Genomic DNA, 18,778 nt, shown 5'->3' with positions numbered 1-18,778 from the left:
GCCCCTCACGTTATTCCGGCTTGTCCCCGAAATGGTGCTGGTGTAGCGGGCAGGTGATTTTGGCGTGTCCGGCAGGTGGTTCAGGCGAGTTGAGCAGGTGGTTGCGACGTGCTCGGCACGTGCTTCCGGCGTCTCCGGCACGTGTTTCTGGCACATCTGACTGGTGGTTCCGGCATGCCCAAAAGTTGATTCCGGTCTGTCCGGTAGATGGTTCCGGCGTGCACGGCACGTGGTTCTGGTACGTCTCAGAGGTGGTTGCGTATGCCCAACAGGTGATTCCGGACTGTCGGCCACGTGCTTCTGGCACGTCTGAGAGGTGGTTCCAACATGCCCGGCAGGTCATTTCGGAGAGTCGTCCAAGTGGTTCTGGCGTAGCCCGCAGGTGATTTTGGCGTGTCCGGCAGGTGGTTCCGCCGTGCTCGGCAGGTGGTTCAGGCATGGCCGTCACGTGGTTCCAGTCTGTCCAGGACGTGTTTCCAGATTCTCCGGCAGGTGGTTCTGGTACGTCTGAGAGGTGGTTCCGCCATGGCTGGCAGGTGATCCCGGACTGTCCCCCAGGTGGTTCTGGCATAGCCAGCAGTTGATATTGGCCTGTCCGGCAGGTGGTTCCATTGCTGGGAGCCGTGGCTACATCATTTGATCGGCTGTTTGACAGGGTCCAGCCGATTAACGCCGAGGGGTGCAGGGCCGCCCCTTGGTGAAGAATAACCGGCCAGCCCCTCACACAGTTCTGAAACCTGTGCTGCTTCTAATTGCCCTTCATTCCTTTTCCTTTCTTAACCTCCAGTTTTCACTCCTTTGGGTGGCTGCTTGGGAGGCACTACCTCCTGGGAAAATTAGATATAGTAAGAGAATGTGACCACCTGCAGGTAACTTTCAAGATATTTTTCAGTTAATTAATGGAGGAGCACACAGTCCCATTTGAGACAATCAGAAATGAATCCTGCCCAGATAAGATGTCGAATTAGGTTTATGGCCTCTGTCTGCTTAATGTTTCCTTCTCCCTCCAGTTCTTTGTCTAAATATACATATGCATCGTCCTTCTAAGTTTGTTGGTTAATTGGTTGATCAAGAAGTATCTATATATTATTCTTGACCTTCTGCTTTCTGTTAAAATGTTATAGAGGTTTTCTCCTAAAAGCAATAAATAATAAATAATTGGTGAGTAGAAGGGCCGAGGGGTGCAAGAATGCCCCTCGGTGAAGAATGGCCGGCCAACACCCCCGATATTTTCTGAATTATATGCATGCTTTCTATCAAGGTTATGTGTATACTTATTTCTCTTTTTTATTCTTGAAGATATATAGTTTAGTTTAGCTTTTCAGCCCTTTACTTTACTAACAATATGATACATTCTCCGGCAGTGTACTTAAGGGACCGTTAGCTCTACAATCTAAAAGACAAAGGAATGCTTCCAGCCCCTAAAGGGCACGAAAAAGTAAAGATGTTTAACTGCCCGCTGAGAATGCAGATAGCCCTGGGGATAAGACACCCTGGAGTCGCCTTTTGTTCCCATTAACCATCTACACTAATGGCGTAAATGATTGAGGGAGGCAGGGATGGCTCCACCAGGATGTAACCAGACGGGCTGCTGTCCTGTCCGGAGGCCTGGACCTTCTCTCTTTGATTTAACTTTACCATGAATTACAACAGACGCCTAGGTACCTATCTCCTTTAGCTTAGAGACAACAAACACTAGTTAATTGCAGAGAAGACGATCATTAACCTTATGCTCTATAGAATGGAATGCTAATAAATATTCTTGTGCTCGTTTCTTACTTCCTTATCTCTCTGAGAATATTTGTAAAACTATTTCTGTACTAATCCTGAAAAATATATAAACGACACTTGTGCACAGTAAAGTCGGACTTGCTAACACCAACCCAAGTCTCACATCCCATTTATTTTCCCCTTCCCTCATCGCGCCGACGCCGTCCATCCCTCAGGAACCTGGACTCCGCCGGGGCGGGACCCCGGCATTCCAGCGAGTCGAACAGGTGGCTCCGGCGTTCTTGGCAGGTGGTTCCGGTCTGTCCGGTAGGTGTTTCCGGCGTGTCTGGCACGTGCTTCCGGCACGTCTGAGAGGTGGTTCCGGCATGCGCGGCAGGTGATTCCGTAGTGTCCGCCAGGTGGTTCTGGCATACCCGGCAGGTGATTTTGGCGTGTCCGGCAGGTGTTTCTGGCGAGTCGAGCAGGTGGCTCCGGCATGCTCGGCAGGTGCTTCCGGCGTCTCCAGCATTTGGTTCTGGTGTGTCTGAGAGCTGGTTCCGGCATGTCCGGCAGATGATTCCGGAGTGTCCGCCAAGTGGTTCTGGCATACCCAGCAGGTGATTTTGGCGTGTCAGGGAGGTGGTTCCGGCGTGCTCAGCAGGTGGTTCAGGCGGTTCTGGCAGGTGGTAGCCGTCTGTTCGGGGTGTGGTTCCAGCATCTCATGAACACGTTTCTGGCACGTCTGAGATGTGGTTCCAGCCGGCCCGACAGGTGTTTCCGCAGTGTCCGCCAAGCGGTTCTGGCGTAGTTGGCAGGTGATTTTGGCATGACCGGCAGGTGGTTCCAGCAAGCCTGGCAGGTGATTCCAAAGTGTTCACCAACTGGTTGTGGCGTAGCCGGCAGGTGATTTTTGCGTGATCGGCAGGTGGTTCTGGCGATTCGAGCAGGTGGTTCCGGCGTGCTCGGCTGGTGCTTCCGGGGTCATTGGCATGGGGTTCTGGCATGTCTGAGAGGTGGTTCCTGCATGCCCGGCAAGTGATTCCGGAGTGTTCGCCAAGTGGTTCTGGCATAGTCGGCAGGTGATTTTGGCATGTCCGGCAGGTGGTTCAGGCGAGTTGAGCAGGTGGTTCCAACGTGCTTGGCAGGTGCTTCCGGCGTCTCCGGCACGTGTTTCTGGCACATCTGACAGGTGGTTCCGGCATGCCCGAAAGGTGATTCCAGTCTGTCCGGTAGGTGGTTCCAGCCTGCACGGCATGTGGTTCTGGTACGTCTCAGAGGTGGTTGCGCATGCCCAACAGGTGATTCCGGACTGTCCGCCACATGGTTCTGGCACGTCTGAGAGGTGGTTCCGGCATGCCCGGCAGGTCATCCCAGAGAGTCCTCCAAGTGGTTCTGGCATAACACGCAGGTGATTTTGGCGTGTCTGGCAGGTTGTTCCGTTGTGCTTGGCAGGTGGTTCAGGCTTGGCCGGCAGGTGGTTCCAGACTGTCCAGGACGTGTTTCCAGCTTCTCCGGCAGGCGGTTCTGGTACGTCTGAGAGGTGGTTCCGCCATGGCTGGCAGGTGATCCCGGACTGTCCCCCAGGTGGTTCTGGCATAGCCAGCAGTTGATATTGGCCTGTCCGGCAGGTGGTTCCAGCGAGTCGAACAGGTGGCTCCGGCGTTCTTGGCGGGTGGTTCTGGTCTGTCCGGTAGGTGTTTCCGGCGTGTCTGGCACGTGCTTCCAGCACGTCTGAGAGGTGGTTCCGGCATGCGCGGCAGGTGATTCCGTAGTGTCCGGGAGGTGGTTCTGGCATACCAGGCAGGTGATTTTGGCGTGTCCGGCAGGTGTTTCTGGCGAGTCGAGCAGGTGGCTCCGGCGTGCTCGGCAGGTGCTTCCGGGGTCATTGGCACGTGGTTCTGGCATATCAGAGAGGTGGTTCCGGCATGCCCGGCAGGTGATTCCGGAGTGTTCGCCAAGTGTTTCCGGCGTAGCCGGCAGGTGAATTTGCATGCCCAGCGGTCGTTCAGGCGGGTCGAGTCGGTGGTTCCGGCGTTTCCGGCAGGTGGTTCCGATCTCCGGCAGGTGGTTCTGTGGTGTCCGGCACGAGGTTCAGTCTGAGAGGCTGTGCCGGCATGCCCCTCACGTGATTCCGGCTTGTCCCCGAAGTGGTGCTGGTGTAGCGGGCAGGTGATTTTGGCGTGTGCGGCAGGTGGTTCAGGCGAGTTGAGCAGGTTGTTGCGACGTGCTCGGCAGGTGCTTCCGGCGTCTCCGGCACGTGTTTCTGGCACATCTGACTGGTGGTTCCGGCATGCCCAAAAGTTGATTCCGGTCTGTCCGTTAGGTGGTTCCGGCGTGCACGGTACGTGGTTCTGGTACGTGTCAGAGGTGGTTGCGTATGCCCAACAGGTGATTCCGGACTGTCCGCCACATGGTTCTGGCACGTCTGAGAGGTGGTTCCGGCATGCCCGGCAGGTCATCCCAGAGAGTCCTCCAAGTGGTTCTGGCATAACACGCAGGTGATTTTGGCGTGTCTGGCAGGTTGTTCCGTTGTGCTTGGCAGGTGGTTCAGGCTTGGCCGGCAGGTGGTTCCAGACTGTCCAGGACGTGTTTCCAGCTTCTCCGGCAGGTGGTTCTGGTACGTCTGAGAGGTGGTTCCGCCATGGCTGGCAGGAGATTCCGGACCGTCCCCCAGGTGGTTCTGGCATAGCCAGCAGTTAATATTGGCCTGTCCGGCAGGTGGTTCCAGCCAGTCGAACAGGTGGCTCCGGCGTGCTCGGCAGGTGGTTCCGGTCTGTCCGGTAGGTGATTCCGGCGTGTCCGGCACGTGCTTCCGGCACGTCGGAGAGGTGGTTCCGGCATGCGCGACAGGTGATTTCGGAGTGTCCGCCAGGTGGTTCTGGCGTACCCGGCAGGTGATTTTGGCGTGTCCGGCAGGTGTTTCTGGCGAGTCGAGCAGGTGGCTCCGGCATGCTCGGCAGGTGCTTCCGGCGTCTCCGGCACGTGGTTCTGGTGTGTCTGAGAGCTGGTTCCGGCATGTCCGGCAGATGGTTCCGGAGTGTCCGCCAAGTGGTTCTGGCATACCCGGCTGGTGATTTGGGCATGTCAGGTAGGTGGTTCTGGCGAGTCGAGCAGGTGGCTCCGGCGTGCTCGGCAGGTTGTTCAGACGGGTCTGGCAGGTGTTTTCCGTCTGTTCGGGGTGTGGTTCCAGCATCTCATGCACATGGTTCTGGCACGTCTGAGATGTGGTTCCGGCCGGCCCAACACGTGTTTCCACAGTGTCCGCCAAGTGGTACTGGCGTAGTTGGCAGGTGATTTTGGCATGACCGGCAGGTGGTTCCAGCAAGCCCGGCAGGTGATTCCGAAGTGTTCCCCAACTGGTTGTGGCGTAGCCGGCAGGTGATTTTTGCGTGTCCGGCAGGCGGTTCTGGCGAGTCGAGCAGGTGGTTCCGGCGTGCTCGGCAGTTGCTTCCGGGGTCATTGGCACGTGGTTCTGGCATATCTGAGAGGTGGTTCCGGCATGCCCGGCAGGTGATTCCGGAGTGTTCGCCAAGTGTTTCCGGCATAGCCGGCAGGTGATTTTGCATGTCCAGCAGTCGTTCCGGCAGGTCGAGCCGGTGGTTCCGGCATGTCCGGCAGGTGGTTCCGGTCTGTCCGGCAGGTGGTTCTGTGGTGTCCGGCACGAGGTTCAGTCTGAGAGGCTGTGCCGGCATGCCCCTCACGTTATTCCGGCTTGTCCCCGAAATGGTGCTGGTGTAGCGGGCAGGTGATTTTGGCGTGTCCGGCAGGTGGTTCAGGCGAGTTGAGCAGGTGGTTGCGACGTGCTCGGCACGTGCTTCCGGCGTCTCCGGCACGTGTTTCTGGCACATCTGACTGGTGGTTCCGGCATGCCCAAAAGTTGATTCCGGTCTGTCCGGTAGATGGTTCCGGCGTGCACGGCACGTGGTTCTGGTACGTCTCAGAGGTGGTTGCGTATGCCCAACAGGTGATTCCGGACTGTCGGCCACGTGCTTCTGGCACGTCTGAGAGGTGGTTCCAACATGCCCGGCAGGTCATTTCGGAGAGTCGTCCAAGTGGTTCTGGCGTAGCCCGCAGGTGATTTTGGCGTGTCCGGCAGGTGGTTCCGCCGTGCTCGGCAGGTGGTTCAGGCATGGCCGTCACGTGGTTCCAGTCTGTCCAGGACGTGTTTCCAGATTCTCCGGCAGGTGGTTCTGGTACGTCTGAGAGGTGGTTCCGCCATGGCTGGCAGGTGATCCCGGACTGTCCCCCAGGTGGTTCTGGCATAGCCAGCAGTTGATATTGGCCTGTCCGGCAGGTGGTTCCATTGCTGGGAGCCGTGGCTACATCATTTGATCGGCTGTTTGACAGGGTCCAGCCGATTAACGCCGAGGGGTGCAGGGCCGCCCCTTGGTGAAGAATAACCGGCCAGCCCCTCACACAGTTCTGAAACCTGTGCTGCTTCTAATTGCCCTTCATTCCTTTTCCTTTCTTAACCTCCAGTTTTCACTCCTTTGGGTGGCTGCTTGGGAGGCACTACCTCCTGGGAAAATTAGATATAGTAAGAGAATGTGACCACCTGCAGGTAACTTTCAAGATATTTTTCAGTTAATTAATGGAGGAGCACACAGTCCCATTTGAGACAATCAGAAATGAATCCTGCCCAGATAAGATGTCGAATTAGGTTTATGGCCTCTGTCTGCTTAATGTTTCCTTCTCCCTCCAGTTCTTTGTCTAAATATACATATGCATCGTCCTTCTAAGTTTGTTGGTTAATTGGTTGATCAAGAAGTATCTATATATTATTCTTGACCTTCTGCTTTCTGTTAAAATGTTATAGAGGTTTTCTCCTAAAAGCAATAAATAATAAATAATTGGTGAGTAGAAGGGCCGAGGGGTGCAAGAATGCCCCTCGGTGAAGAATGGCCGGCCAACACCCCCGATATTTTCTGAATTATATGCATGCTTTCTATCAAGGTTATGTGTATACTTATTTCTCTTTTTTATTCTTGAAGATATATAGTTTAGTTTAGCTTTTCAGCCCTTTACTTTACTAACAATATGATACATTCTCCGGCAGTGTACTTAAGGGACCGTTAGCTCTACAATCTAAAAGACAAAGGAATGCTTCCAGCCCCTAAAGGGCACGAAAAAGTAAAGATGTTTAACTGCCCGCTGAGAATGCAGATAGCCCTGGGGATAAGACACCCTGGAGTCGCCTTTTGTTCCCATTAACCATCTACACTAATGGCGTAAATGATTGAGGGAGGCAGGGATGGCTCCACCAGGATGTAACCAGACGGGCTGCTGTCCTGTCCGGAGGCCTGGACCTTCTCTCTTTGATTTAACTTTACCATGAATTACAACAGACGCCTAGGTACCTATCTCCTTTAGCTTAGAGACAACAAACACTAGTTAATTGCAGAGAAGACGATCATTAACCTTATGCTCTATAGAATGGAATGCTAATAAATATTCTTGTGCTCGTTTCTTACTTCCTTATCTCTCTGAGAATATTTGTAAAACTATTTCTGTACTAATCCTGAAAAATATATAAACGACACTTGTGCACAGTAAAGTCGGACTTGCTAACACCAACCCAAGTCTCACATCCCATTTATTTTCCCCTTCCCTCATCGCGCCGACGCCGTCCATCCCTCAGGAACCTGGACTCCGCCGGGGCGGGACCCCGGCATTCCAGCGAGTCGAACAGGTGGCTCCGGCGTTCTTGGCAGGTGGTTCCGGTCTGTCCGGTAGGTGTTTCCGGCGTGTCTGGCACGTGCTTCCGGCACGTCTGAGAGGTGGTTCCGGCATGCGCGGCAGGTGATTCCGTAGTGTCCGCCAGGTGGTTCTGGCATACCCGGCAGGTGATTTTGGCGTGTCCGGCAGGTGTTTCTGGCGAGTCGAGCAGGTGGCTCCGGCATGCTCGGCAGGTGCTTCCGGCGTCTCCAGCATTTGGTTCTGGTGTGTCTGAGAGCTGGTTCCGGCATGTCCGGCAGATGATTCCGGAGTGTCCGCCAAGTGGTTCTGGCATACCCAGCAGGTGATTTTGGCGTGTCAGGGAGGTGGTTCCGGCGTGCTCAGCAGGTGGTTCAGGCGGTTCTGGCAGGTGGTAGCCGTCTGTTCGGGGTGTGGTTCCAGCATCTCATGAACACGTTTCTGGCACGTCTGAGATGTGGTTCCAGCCGGCCCGACAGGTGTTTCCGCAGTGTCCGCCAAGCGGTTCTGGCGTAGTTGGCAGGTGATTTTGGCATGACCGGCAGGTGGTTCCAGCAAGCCTGGCAGGTGATTCCAAAGTGTTCACCAACTGGTTGTGGCGTAGCCGGCAGGTGATTTTTGCGTGATCGGCAGGTGGTTCTGGCGATTCGAGCAGGTGGTTCCGGCGTGCTCGGCTGGTGCTTCCGGGGTCATTGGCATGGGGTTCTGGCATGTCTGAGAGGTGGTTCCTGCATGCCCGGCAAGTGATTCCGGAGTGTTCGCCAAGTGGTTCTGGCATAGTCGGCAGGTGATTTTGGCATGTCCGGCAGGTGGTTCAGGCGAGTTGAGCAGGTGGTTCCAACGTGCTTGGCAGGTGCTTCCGGCGTCTCCGGCACGTGTTTCTGGCACATCTGACAGGTGGTTCCGGCATGCCCGAAAGGTGATTCCAGTCTGTCCGGTAGGTGGTTCCAGCCTGCACGGCATGTGGTTCTGGTACGTCTCAGAGGTGGTTGCGCATGCCCAACAGGTGATTCCGGACTGTCCGCCACATGGTTCTGGCACGTCTGAGAGGTGGTTCCGGCATGCCCGGCAGGTCATCCCAGAGAGTCCTCCAAGTGGTTCTGGCATAACACGCAGGTGATTTTGGCGTGTCTGGCAGGTTGTTCCGTTGTGCTTGGCAGGTGGTTCAGGCTTGGCCGGCAGGTGGTTCCAGACTGTCCAGGACGTGTTTCCAGCTTCTCCGGCAGGCGGTTCTGGTACGTCTGAGAGGTGGTTCCGCCATGGCTGGCAGGTGATCCCGGACTGTCCCCCAGGTGGTTCTGGCATAGCCAGCAGTTGATATTGGCCTGTCCGGCAGGTGGTTCCAGCGAGTCGAACAGGTGGCTCCGGCGTTCTTGGCGGGTGGTTCTGGTCTGTCCGGTAGGTGTTTCCGGCGTGTCTGGCACGTGCTTCCAGCACGTCTGAGAGGTGGTTCCGGCATGCGCGGCAGGTGATTCCGTAGTGTCCGGGAGGTGGTTCTGGCATACCAGGCAGGTGATTTTGGCGTGTCCGGCAGGTGTTTCTGGCGAGTCGAGCAGGTGGCTCCGGCGTGCTCGGCAGGTGCTTCCGGGGTCATTGGCACGTGGTTCTGGCATATCAGAGAGGTGGTTCCGGCATGCCCGGCAGGTGATTCCGGAGTGTTCGCCAAGTGTTTCCGGCGTAGCCGGCAGGTGAATTTGCATGCCCAGCGGTCGTTCAGGCGGGTCGAGTCGGTGGTTCCGGCGTTTCCGGCAGGTGGTTCCGATCTCCGGCAGGTGGTTCTGTGGTGTCCGGCACGAGGTTCAGTCTGAGAGGCTGTGCCGGCATGCCCCTCACGTGATTCCGGCTTGTCCCCGAAGTGGTGCTGGTGTAGCGGGCAGGTGATTTTGGCGTGTGCGGCAGGTGGTTCAGGCGAGTTGAGCAGGTTGTTGCGACGTGCTCGGCAGGTGCTTCCGGCGTCTCCGGCACGTGTTTCTGGCACATCTGACTGGTGGTTCCGGCATGCCCAAAAGTTGATTCCGGTCTGTCCGTTAGGTGGTTCCGGCGTGCACGGTACGTGGTTCTGGTACGTGTCAGAGGTGGTTGCGTATGCCCAACAGGTGATTCCGGACTGTCCGCCACATGGTTCTGGCACGTCTGAGAGGTGGTTCCGGCATGCCCGGCAGGTCATCCCAGAGAGTCCTCCAAGTGGTTCTGGCATAACACGCAGGTGATTTTGGCGTGTCTGGCAGGTTGTTCCGCTGTGCTTGGCAGGTGGTTCAGGCTTGGCCGGCAGGTGGTTCCAGACTGTCCAGGACGTGTTTCCAGCTTCTCCGGCAGGTGGTTCTGGTACGTCTGAGAGGTGGTTCCGCCATGGCTGGCAGGAGATTCCGGACCGTCCCCCAGGTGGTTCTGGCATAGCCAGCAGTTAATATTGGCCTGTCCGGCAGGTGGTTCCAGCCAGTCGAACAGGTGGCTCCGGCGTGCTCGGCAGGTGGTTCCGGTCTGTCCGGTAGGTGATTCCGGCGTGTCCGGCACGTGCTTCCGGCACGTCGGAGAGGTGGTTCCGGCATGCGCGACAGGTGATTTCGGAGTGTCCGCCAGGTGGTTCTGGCGTACCCGGCAGGTGATTTTGGCGTGTCCGGCAGGTGTTTCTGGCGAGTCGAGCAGGTGGCTCCGGCATGCTCGGCAGGTGCTTCCGGCGTCTCCGGCACGTGGTTCTGGTGTGTCTGAGAGCTGGTTCCGGCATGTCCGGCAGATGGTTCCGGAGTGTCCGCCAAGTGGTTCTGGCATACCCGGCTGGTGATTTGGGCATGTCAGGTAGGTGGTTCTGGCGAGTCGAGCAGGTGGCTCCGGCGTGCTCGGCAGGTTGTTCAGACGGGTCTGGCAGGTGTTTTCCGTCTGTTCGGGGTGTGGTTCCAGCATCTCATGCACATGGTTCTGGCACGTCTGAGATGTGGTTCCGGCCGGCCCAACACGTGTTTCCACAGTGTCCGCCAAGTGGTACTGGCGTAGTTGGCAGGTGATTTTGGCATGACCGGCAGGTGGTTCCAGCAAGCCCGGCAGGTGATTCCGAAGTGTTCCCCAACTGGTTGTGGCGTAGCCGGCAGGTGATTTTTGCGTGTCCGGCAGGCGGTTCTGGCGAGTCGAGCAGGTGGTTGCGACGTGCTCGGCAGGTGCTTCCGGCGTCTCCGGCACGTGTTTCTGGCACATCTGACTGGTGGTTCCGGCATGCCCAAAAGTTGATTCCGGTCTGTCCGGTAGGTGGTTCCGGCGTGCACGGCACGTGGTTCTGGTACGTCTCAGAGGTGGTTGCGTATGCCCAACAGGTGATTCCGGACTGTCCGCCACGTGCTTCTGGCACGTCTGAGAGGTGGTTCCAACATGCCCTGCAGGTCATTTCGGAGAGTCGTCCAAGAGGTTCTGGCGTAGCCTGCAGGTGATTTTGGCGTGTCCGGCAGGTGGTTCCGCCGTGCTCGGCAGGTGGTTCAGGCATGGCCGTCACGTGGTTCCAGTCTGTCCAGGACGTGTTTCCATCTTCTCCGGCAGGTGGTTCTGGTACGTCTGAGAGGTGGTTCCGACATGGCTGGCAGGTGATCCCGGACTGTCCCCCAGGTGGTTCTGGCATAGCCAGCAGTTGATATTGGCCTGTCCGGCAGGTGGTTCCAGCGAGTCAAACAGGTGGCTCCGGCGTTCTTGGCGGGTGGTTCTGGTCTGTCCGGTAGGTGTTTCCGGCGTGTCTGGCACGTGCTTCCGGCACGTCTGAGAGGTGGTTCCGTCATGCGCGACAGGTGATTCCGGTGTGTCCGCCAGGTGGTTCTGGCGTACCCGGCAGGTGATTTTGGCGTGTCCGGCAGGTGTTTCTGGCGAGTCGAGCAGGTGGCTCCGGCATGCTCGGCAGGTGCTTCCGGCGTCTCCGGCACGTGGTTCTGGTGTGTCTGAGAGCTGGTTCCGGCATGTCCGGCAGATGATTCCGGAGTGTCCGCCAAGTGGTTCTGGCATACCCAGCAGGTGATTTTGGCGTGTCAGGGAGGTGGTACCGGTGAGTCGAGCAGGTGGTTCCGGCGTGCTCAGCAGGTGGTTCAGGCGGTTCTGGCAGGTGGTATCCGTCTGTTCGGGGTGTGGTTCCAGCATCTCATGAACACGTTTCTGGCACGTCTGAGATGTGGTTCCAGCCGGCCCGACAGGTGTTTCCGCAGTGTCCGCCAAGCGGTTCTGGCGTAGTTGGCAGGTGATTTTGGCATGACTGGCAGGTGGTTCCAGCAAGCCCGGCAGGCGATTCCAAAGTGTTCACCAACTGGTTATGGCGTAGCCGGCAGGTGATTTTTGCGTGATCGGCAGGTGGTTCTGGCGAGTCGAGCAGGTGGTTCCGGCGTGCTCGGCTGGTGCTTCCGGGGTCATTGGCACGGGGTTCTGGCATGTCTGAGAGGTGGTTCCTGCATGCCCGGCAAGTGATTCCGGAGTGTTCGCCAAGTGGTTCTGGCATAGTCGGCAGGTGATTTTGGCATGTCCGGCAGGTGGTTCAGGCGAGTTGAGCAGGTGGTTCCAACGTGCTTGGCAGGTGCTTCCGGCGTCTCCGGCACGTGTTTCTGGCACATCTGACAGGTGGTTCCGGCATGCCTGAAATGTGATTCCGGTCTGTCCGGTAGGTGGTTCCAGCCTGCACGGCATGTGGTTCTGGTACGTCTCAGAGGTGGTTGCGCATGCCCAACAGGTGATTCCGGACTGTCCGCCACATGGTTCTGGCACGTCTGAGAGGTGGTTCCGGCATGCCCGGCAGGTCATCCCAGAGAGTCCTCCAAGTGGTTCTGGCATAACACGCAGGTGATTTTGGCGTGTCTGGCAGGTTGTTCCGTTGTGCTTGGCAGGTGGTTCAGGCTTGGCCGGCAGGTGGTTCCAGACTGTCCAGGACGTGTTTCCAGCTTCTCCGGCAGGTGGTTATGGTACGTCTGAGAGGTGGTTCCGCCATGGCTGGCAGGTGATTCCGGACCGTCCCCCAGGTGGTTCTGGCATAGCCAGCAGTTGATATTGGCCTGTCCGGCAGGTGGTTCCAGCGAGTCGAACAGGTGGCTCCGGCGTGCTCGGCAGGTGGTTCCGGTCTGTCCGGTAGGTGATTCCGGCGTGTCCGGCACGTGCTTCCGGCACGTCGGAGAGGTGGTTCCGGCATGCGCGACAGGTGATTTCGGAGTGTCCGCCAGGTGGTTCTGGCGTACCCGGCAGGTGATTTTGGCGTGTCCGGCAGGTGTTTCTGGCGAGTCGAGCAGGTGGCTCCGGCATGCTCGGCAGGTGCTTCCGGCGTCTCCGGCACGTGGTTCTGGTGTGTCTGAGAGCTGGTTCCGGCATGTCCGGCAGATGGTTCCGGAGTGTCCGCCAAGTGGTTCTGGCATACCCGGCTGGTGATTTGGGCATGTCAGGTAGGTGGTTCCGGCGAGTCGAGCAGGTGGCTCCGGCGTGCTCGGCAGGTTGTTCAGACGGGTCTGGCAGGTGTTTTCCGTCTGTTCGGGGTGTGGTTCCAGCATCTCATGCACATGGTTCTGGCACGTGTGAGATGTGGTTCCGGCCGGCCCGACAGGTGTTTCCACAGTGTCCGCCAAGTGGTACTGGCGTAGTTGGCAGGTGATTTTGGCATGACCGGCAGGTGGTTCCAGCAAGCCCGGCAGGTGATTCCGAAGTGTTCCCCAACTGGTTGTGGCGTAGCCGGCAGATGATTTTTGCGTGTCCGGCAGGTGGTTCTGGCGAGTTGAGCAGGTGGTTCCGGCGTGCTCGGCAGGTGCTTCCGGGGTCATTGGCACGTGGTTCTGGCATATCTGAGAGGTGGTTCCGGCATGCCCGGCAGGTGATTCCGGAGTGTTCGCCAAGTGTTTCCGGCGTAGCCGGCAGGTGATTTTGCATGTCCAGCGGTCGTTCCGGCGGGTCGAGCCGGTGGTTCCGGCGTGTCCGGCAGGTGGTTCCGGTCTGTCCGGCAGGTGGTTCTGTGGTGTCCGGCACTAGGTTCAGTCTGAGAGGCTGTGCCGGCATGCCCCTCACGTGATTCCGGCTTGTCCCCGAAGTGGTGCTGGTGTAGCGGGCAGGTGATTTTGGCGTGTCCGGCAGGTGGTTCAGGCGAGCTGAGCAGGTGGTTGCGACATGCTCGGCAGGTGCTTCCGGCGTCTCCGGCACGTGTTTCTGGCACATCTGACTGGTGGTTCCGGCATGCCCAAAATTTGATTCCGGTCTGTCCGGTAGGTGATTCCGGCGTGCACGGCACGTGGTTCTGGTACGTGTCAGAGGTGGTTGCGTATTCCCAACAAGTGATTCCGGACTGTCCGCCACGTGCTTCTGGCACGTCTGAGAGGTGGTTCCAACATGCCCGGCAGGTCGTTTCGGAGAGACGTCCAAGTGGTTCTGGCGTAGCCCGCAGGTGATTTTGGCGTGTCCGGCAGGTGGTTCCGCCATGCTCGGCAGGTGGTTCAGGCATGGCTGTCACGTGGTTCCAGTCTGTCCAGGACGTGTTTCCAGCTTCTCCGGCAGGTGGTTCTGGTACGTCTGAGAGGTGGTTCCGCCATGGCTGGCAGGTGATCCCGGACTGTGCCCCAGGTGGTTCTGGCATAGCCAGCAGTTGATGTTGGCCTGTCCGGCAGGTGGTTCCAGCGAGTCGAACAGGTGGCTCCGGCGTTCTTGGCAGGTGGTTCCGGTCTGTCCGGTAGGTGTTTCCGGAGTGTCCGGCACGTGCTTCCGGCACGTCTGAGAGGTGGTTCCGGCATGCGCGGCAGGTCATCCCAGAGAGTCCTCCAAGTGGTTCTGGCATAACACGCAGGTGATTTTGGCTTGTCTGGCAGGTTGTTCCGTTGTGCTTGGCAGGTGGTTCAGGTTTGGCCGGCAGGTGGTTCCAGACTGTCCAGGACGTGTTTCCAGCTTCTCCGGCAGGTGGTTCTGGTACGTCTGAGAGGTGGTTCCGCCATGGCTGGCAGGTGATTCCGGACCGTCCCCCAGGTGGTTCTGGCATAGCCAGCAGTTGATATTGGCCTGTCCGGCAGGTGGTTCCAGCCAGTCGAACAGGTGGCTCCGGCGTGCTCGGCAGGTGGTTCCGGTCTGTCCGGTAGGTGATTCCGGCGTGTCCGGCACGTGCTTCCGGCACGTCTGAGAGGTGGTTCCGGCATGCGCGACAGGTGATTTCGGAGTGTCCGCCAGGTGGTTCTGGCGTAGCCGGCAGGTGATTTTCGCGTGTCCGGCAGGTGTTTCTGGCGAGTCGAGCAGGTGGCTCCGGCATGCTCGGCAGGTGCTTCCGGCGTCTCCGGCACGTGGTTCTGGTGTGTCTGAGAGCTGGTTCCGGCATGTCCGGCAGATGATTCCGGAGTGTCCGCCAAGTGGTTCTGGCATACCCGGCTGGTGATTTGGGCATGTCAGGTAGGTGGTTCCGGCGAGTCGAGCAGGTGGCTCCGGCGTGCTCGGCAGGTTGTTCAGACGGGTCTGGCAGGTGTTTTCCATCTGTTCGGGGTGTGGTTCCAGCATCTCATGCACATGGTTCTGGCACGTCTGAGATGTGGTTCCAGCCGGCCCGACAGGTGTTTCCGCAGTGTCCGCCAAGCGGTTCTGGCGTAGTTGGCAGGTGATTTTGGCATGACTGGCAGGTGGTTCCAGCAAGCCTGGCAGGTGATTCCAAAGTGTTCACCAACTGGTTGTGGCGTAGCCGGCAGGTGATTTTTGCGTGATCGGCAGGTGGTTCTGGCGAGTCGAGCAGGTGGTTCCGGCGTGCTCGGCTGGTGCTTCCGGGGTCATTGGCACGGGGTTCTGGCATGTCTGAGAGGTGGTTCCTGCATGCCCGGCAAGTGATTCCGGAGTGTTCGCCAAGTGGTTCTGGCATAGTCGGCAGGTGATTTTGGCATGTCCGGCAGGTGGTTCAGGCGAGTTGAGCAGGTGGTTCCAACGTGCTTGGCAGGTGCTTCCGGCGTCTCCGGCACGTGTTTCTGGCACATCTGACAGGTGGTTCCGGCATGCCCGAAAGGTGATTCCGGTCTGTCCGGTAGGTGGTTCCAGCCTGCACGGCATGTGGTTCTGGTACGTCTCAGAGGTGGTTGCGCATGCCCAACAGGTGATTCCGGACTGTCCGCCACATGGTTCTGGCACGTCTGAGAGGTGGTTCCGGCATGCGCGGCAGGTCATCCCAGAGAGTCCTCCAAGTGGTTCTGGCATAACACGCAGGTGATTTTGGCGTGTCTGGCAGGTTGTTCCGTTGTGCTTGGCAGGTGGTTCAGGCTTGGCCGGCAGGTGGTTCCAGACTGTCCAGGACGTGTTTCCAGCTTCTCCGGCAGGTGGTTCTGGTACGTCTGAGAGGTGGTTCCGCCATGGCTGGCAGGGGATTCCGGACCGTCCCCCAGGTGGTTCTGGCATAGCCAGCAGTTGATATTGGCCTGTCCGGCAGGTGGTTCCAGCGAGTCGAACAGGTGGCTCCGGCGTGCTCGGCAGGTGGTTCCGGTCTGTCCGGTAGGTGATTCCGGCGTGTCCGGCATGTGCTTCCGGCACTTCTGAGAGGTGGTTCCGGCATGCGCGACAGGTGATTTCAGAGTGTCCGCCAGGTGGTTCTGGCGTACCCGGCAGGTGATTTTGGCGTGTCCGGCAGGTGGTTCTGGCGACTCGAGCAGGTGGCTCCGGCATGCTCGGCAGGTGCTTCCGGCGTCTCCGGCACATGGTTCTGGTGTGTCTGAGAGCTGGTTCCGGCATGTCCGGCAGATGATTCCGGAGTGTCCGCCAAGTGGTTCTGGCATACCCGGCTGGTGATTTGGGCATGTCAGGTAGGTGGTTCCGGCGAGTCGAGCAGGTGGCTCCGGCGTGCTCGGCAGGTTGTTCAGACGGGTCTGGCAGGTGTTTTCCGTCTGTTCGGGGTGTGGTTCCAGCATCTCATGCACATGGTTCTGGCACGTCTGAGATGTGGTTCCGGCCGGCCCGACAGGTGTTTCCACAGTGTCCGCCAAGTGGTACTGGCGTAGTTGGCAGGTGATTTTGGCATGACCGGCAGGTGGTTCCAGAAAGCCCGGCGGGTAATTCCGAAGTGTTCCCCAACTGGTTGTGGCGTACCCGGCAGGTGATTTCTGCGTGTCCGGAAGGTGGTTCTGGCGAGTCGAGCAGGTGGTTCCGGCGTGCTCGGCAGGTGCTTCCGGGGTCATTGGCACGTAGTTCTGGCATATCTGAGAGGTGGTTCCGGCATGCCCGGGAGGTGATTCCGGAGTGTTCGCCAAGTGTTTCCGGCGTGGCCGGCAGGTGATTTTGCATGTCCAGCGGTCGTTCCGGCGGATCAAGCCGGTGGTTCCGGCGTGTCCGGCAGGTGGTTCCGGTCTGTCCGGCAGGTGGTTCTGTGGTGTCCGGCACGAGGTTCAGTCTGAGAGGCTGTGCCGGCATGCCCCTCACGTGATTCCGTCTTGTCCCCGAAGTGGTGCTGGTGTAGCGGGCAGGTGATTTTGGCGTGTCCGGCAGGTGGTTCAGGCGAGTTGAGCAGGTGGTTGCGATGTGCTCGGCAGGTGCTTCCCGCGTCTCCGGCACGTGTTTCTGGCACATCTGACTGGTGGTTCCGGCATGCCCAAAATTTGATTCCGGTCTGTCCGGTAGGTGGTTCTGGCGTGCACGGCACGTGGTTCTGGTACGTCTCAGAGGTGGTTGCGTATGCCCAACTGGTGATTCCGGACTGTCCGCCACGTGTTTCTGGCACGTCTGAGAGGTGGTTCCAACATGCCCGGCAGGTCATTTCGGAGACTCGTCCAAGTGGTTCTGGCGTAGCCCACAGGTGATTTTGGCATGTCCGGCAGGTGGTTCCGCCGTGCTCGGCAGGTGGTTCAGGCAAGGCCGTCACGTGGTTCCAGTCTGTCCAGGACGTGTTTCCAGCTTCTCCGGCAGGTGGTTCTGGTACGTCTGAGAGGTGGTTCCGCCATGGCTGGCAGGTGATCCCGGACTGTCCCCCAGGTGGTTCAGGCATAGCCAGCAGTTGATGTTGGCCTGTCCAGCAGGTGGTTCCAGCGAGTCGAACAGGTGGCTCCGGCGTTCTTGGCAGGTGGTTCCGGTCTGTCCGGAAGGTGTTTCCGGCGTGTCTGGCACTTGCTTCCGGCACGTCTGTGAGGTGGTTCCGTCATGCGCGACAGGAGATTCCGGAGTGTACGCCAGGTGGTTCTGGCGTACCCGGCAGGTGATTTTGGCGTGTCCGGAAGGTGGTTCTGGCGAGTCGAGCAGGTGGTTCCGGCGTGCTCGGCAGGTGCTTCCGGGGTCATTGGCACGTAGTTCTGGCATATCTGAGAGGTGGTTCCGGCATGCCCGGGAGGTGATTCCGGAGTGTTCGCCAAGTGTTTCCGGCGTGGCCGGCAGGTGATTTTGCATGTCCAGCGGTCGTTCCGGCGGATCGAGCCGGTGGTTCCGGCGTGTCCGGCAGGTGGTTCCGGTCTGTCCGGCAGGTGGTTCTGTGGTGTCCGGCACGAGGTTCAGTCTGAGAGGCTGTGCCGGTATGCCCCTCACGTGATTCCGGCTTGTCCCCGAATTGGTGCTGGTGTAGCGGGCAGGTGATTTTGGCGTGTCCGGCAGGTGGTTCAGGCGAGTTGAGCAGGTGGTTGCGACGTGCTCGGCAGGTGCTTCCGGCGTCTCCGGCACGTGTTTCTGGCACATCTGACTGGTGGTTCCGACATGCCCAAAAGTTGATTCCGGTCTGTCCGGTAGGTGATTCCGGCGTGTCCGGCACGTGCTTCCAGCACGTATGAGAGGTGGTTCCGGCATGCGCGACAGGAGATTTCGGAGTGGCCGCCAGGTGGTTCTGGCGTACCCGGCAGGAGATTTTGGCGTGTCCGGCAGGTGGTTCTGGCGAGTATAGCAGGTGGCTCCGGCATGCTCGGCAGGTGCTTCCGGCGTCTCCGGCACGTGGTTCTGGTGTGTCTGAGAGCTGGTTCCGGCATGTCCGGCAGATGATTCCGGAGTGTCCGCCAAGTGGTTCTGGCATACCCGGCTGGTGATTTGGGCATGTCCGGCAGGTGGTTCCAGCGAGTCGAACAGGTGGCTCCGGCGTTCTTGGCAGGTGGTTTCGGTCTGTCCGGTAGGTGTTTCCGGCGTGTCTGGCACGTGCTTCCGGCACGTCTGAGAGGTGGTTCCGGCATGCGCGACAGGTGATTCCGGAGTGTCCGCCAGGTGGTTCTGGCGTACCCGTCAGGTGATTTTGGCGTGTCCGGCAGGTGTTTCTGGCGAGTCGAGCAGGTGGCTCCGGCATGCTCGGCAGGTGCTTCCGGCGTCTCCGGCACGTGGTTCTGGTGTGTCTGAGAGCTGGTTCCGGCATGTCCGGCAGATGATTCCGGAGTGTCCGCCAAGTGGTTCTGGCATACCCAGCAGGTGATTTTGGCGTGTCAGGGAGGTGGTACCGGTGAGTCGAGCAGGTGGTTCCGGCGTGCTCAGC

The sequence above is a fragment of the Equus caballus genome, chromosome 26 (genome assembly GCF_041296265.1).
Source record: "Equus caballus isolate H_3958 breed thoroughbred chromosome 26, TB-T2T, whole genome shotgun sequence".
NCBI lineage: Eukaryota > Metazoa > Chordata > Mammalia > Perissodactyla > Equidae > Equus > Equus caballus.
Note: the sequence above shows the minus strand (reverse complement) of the source record.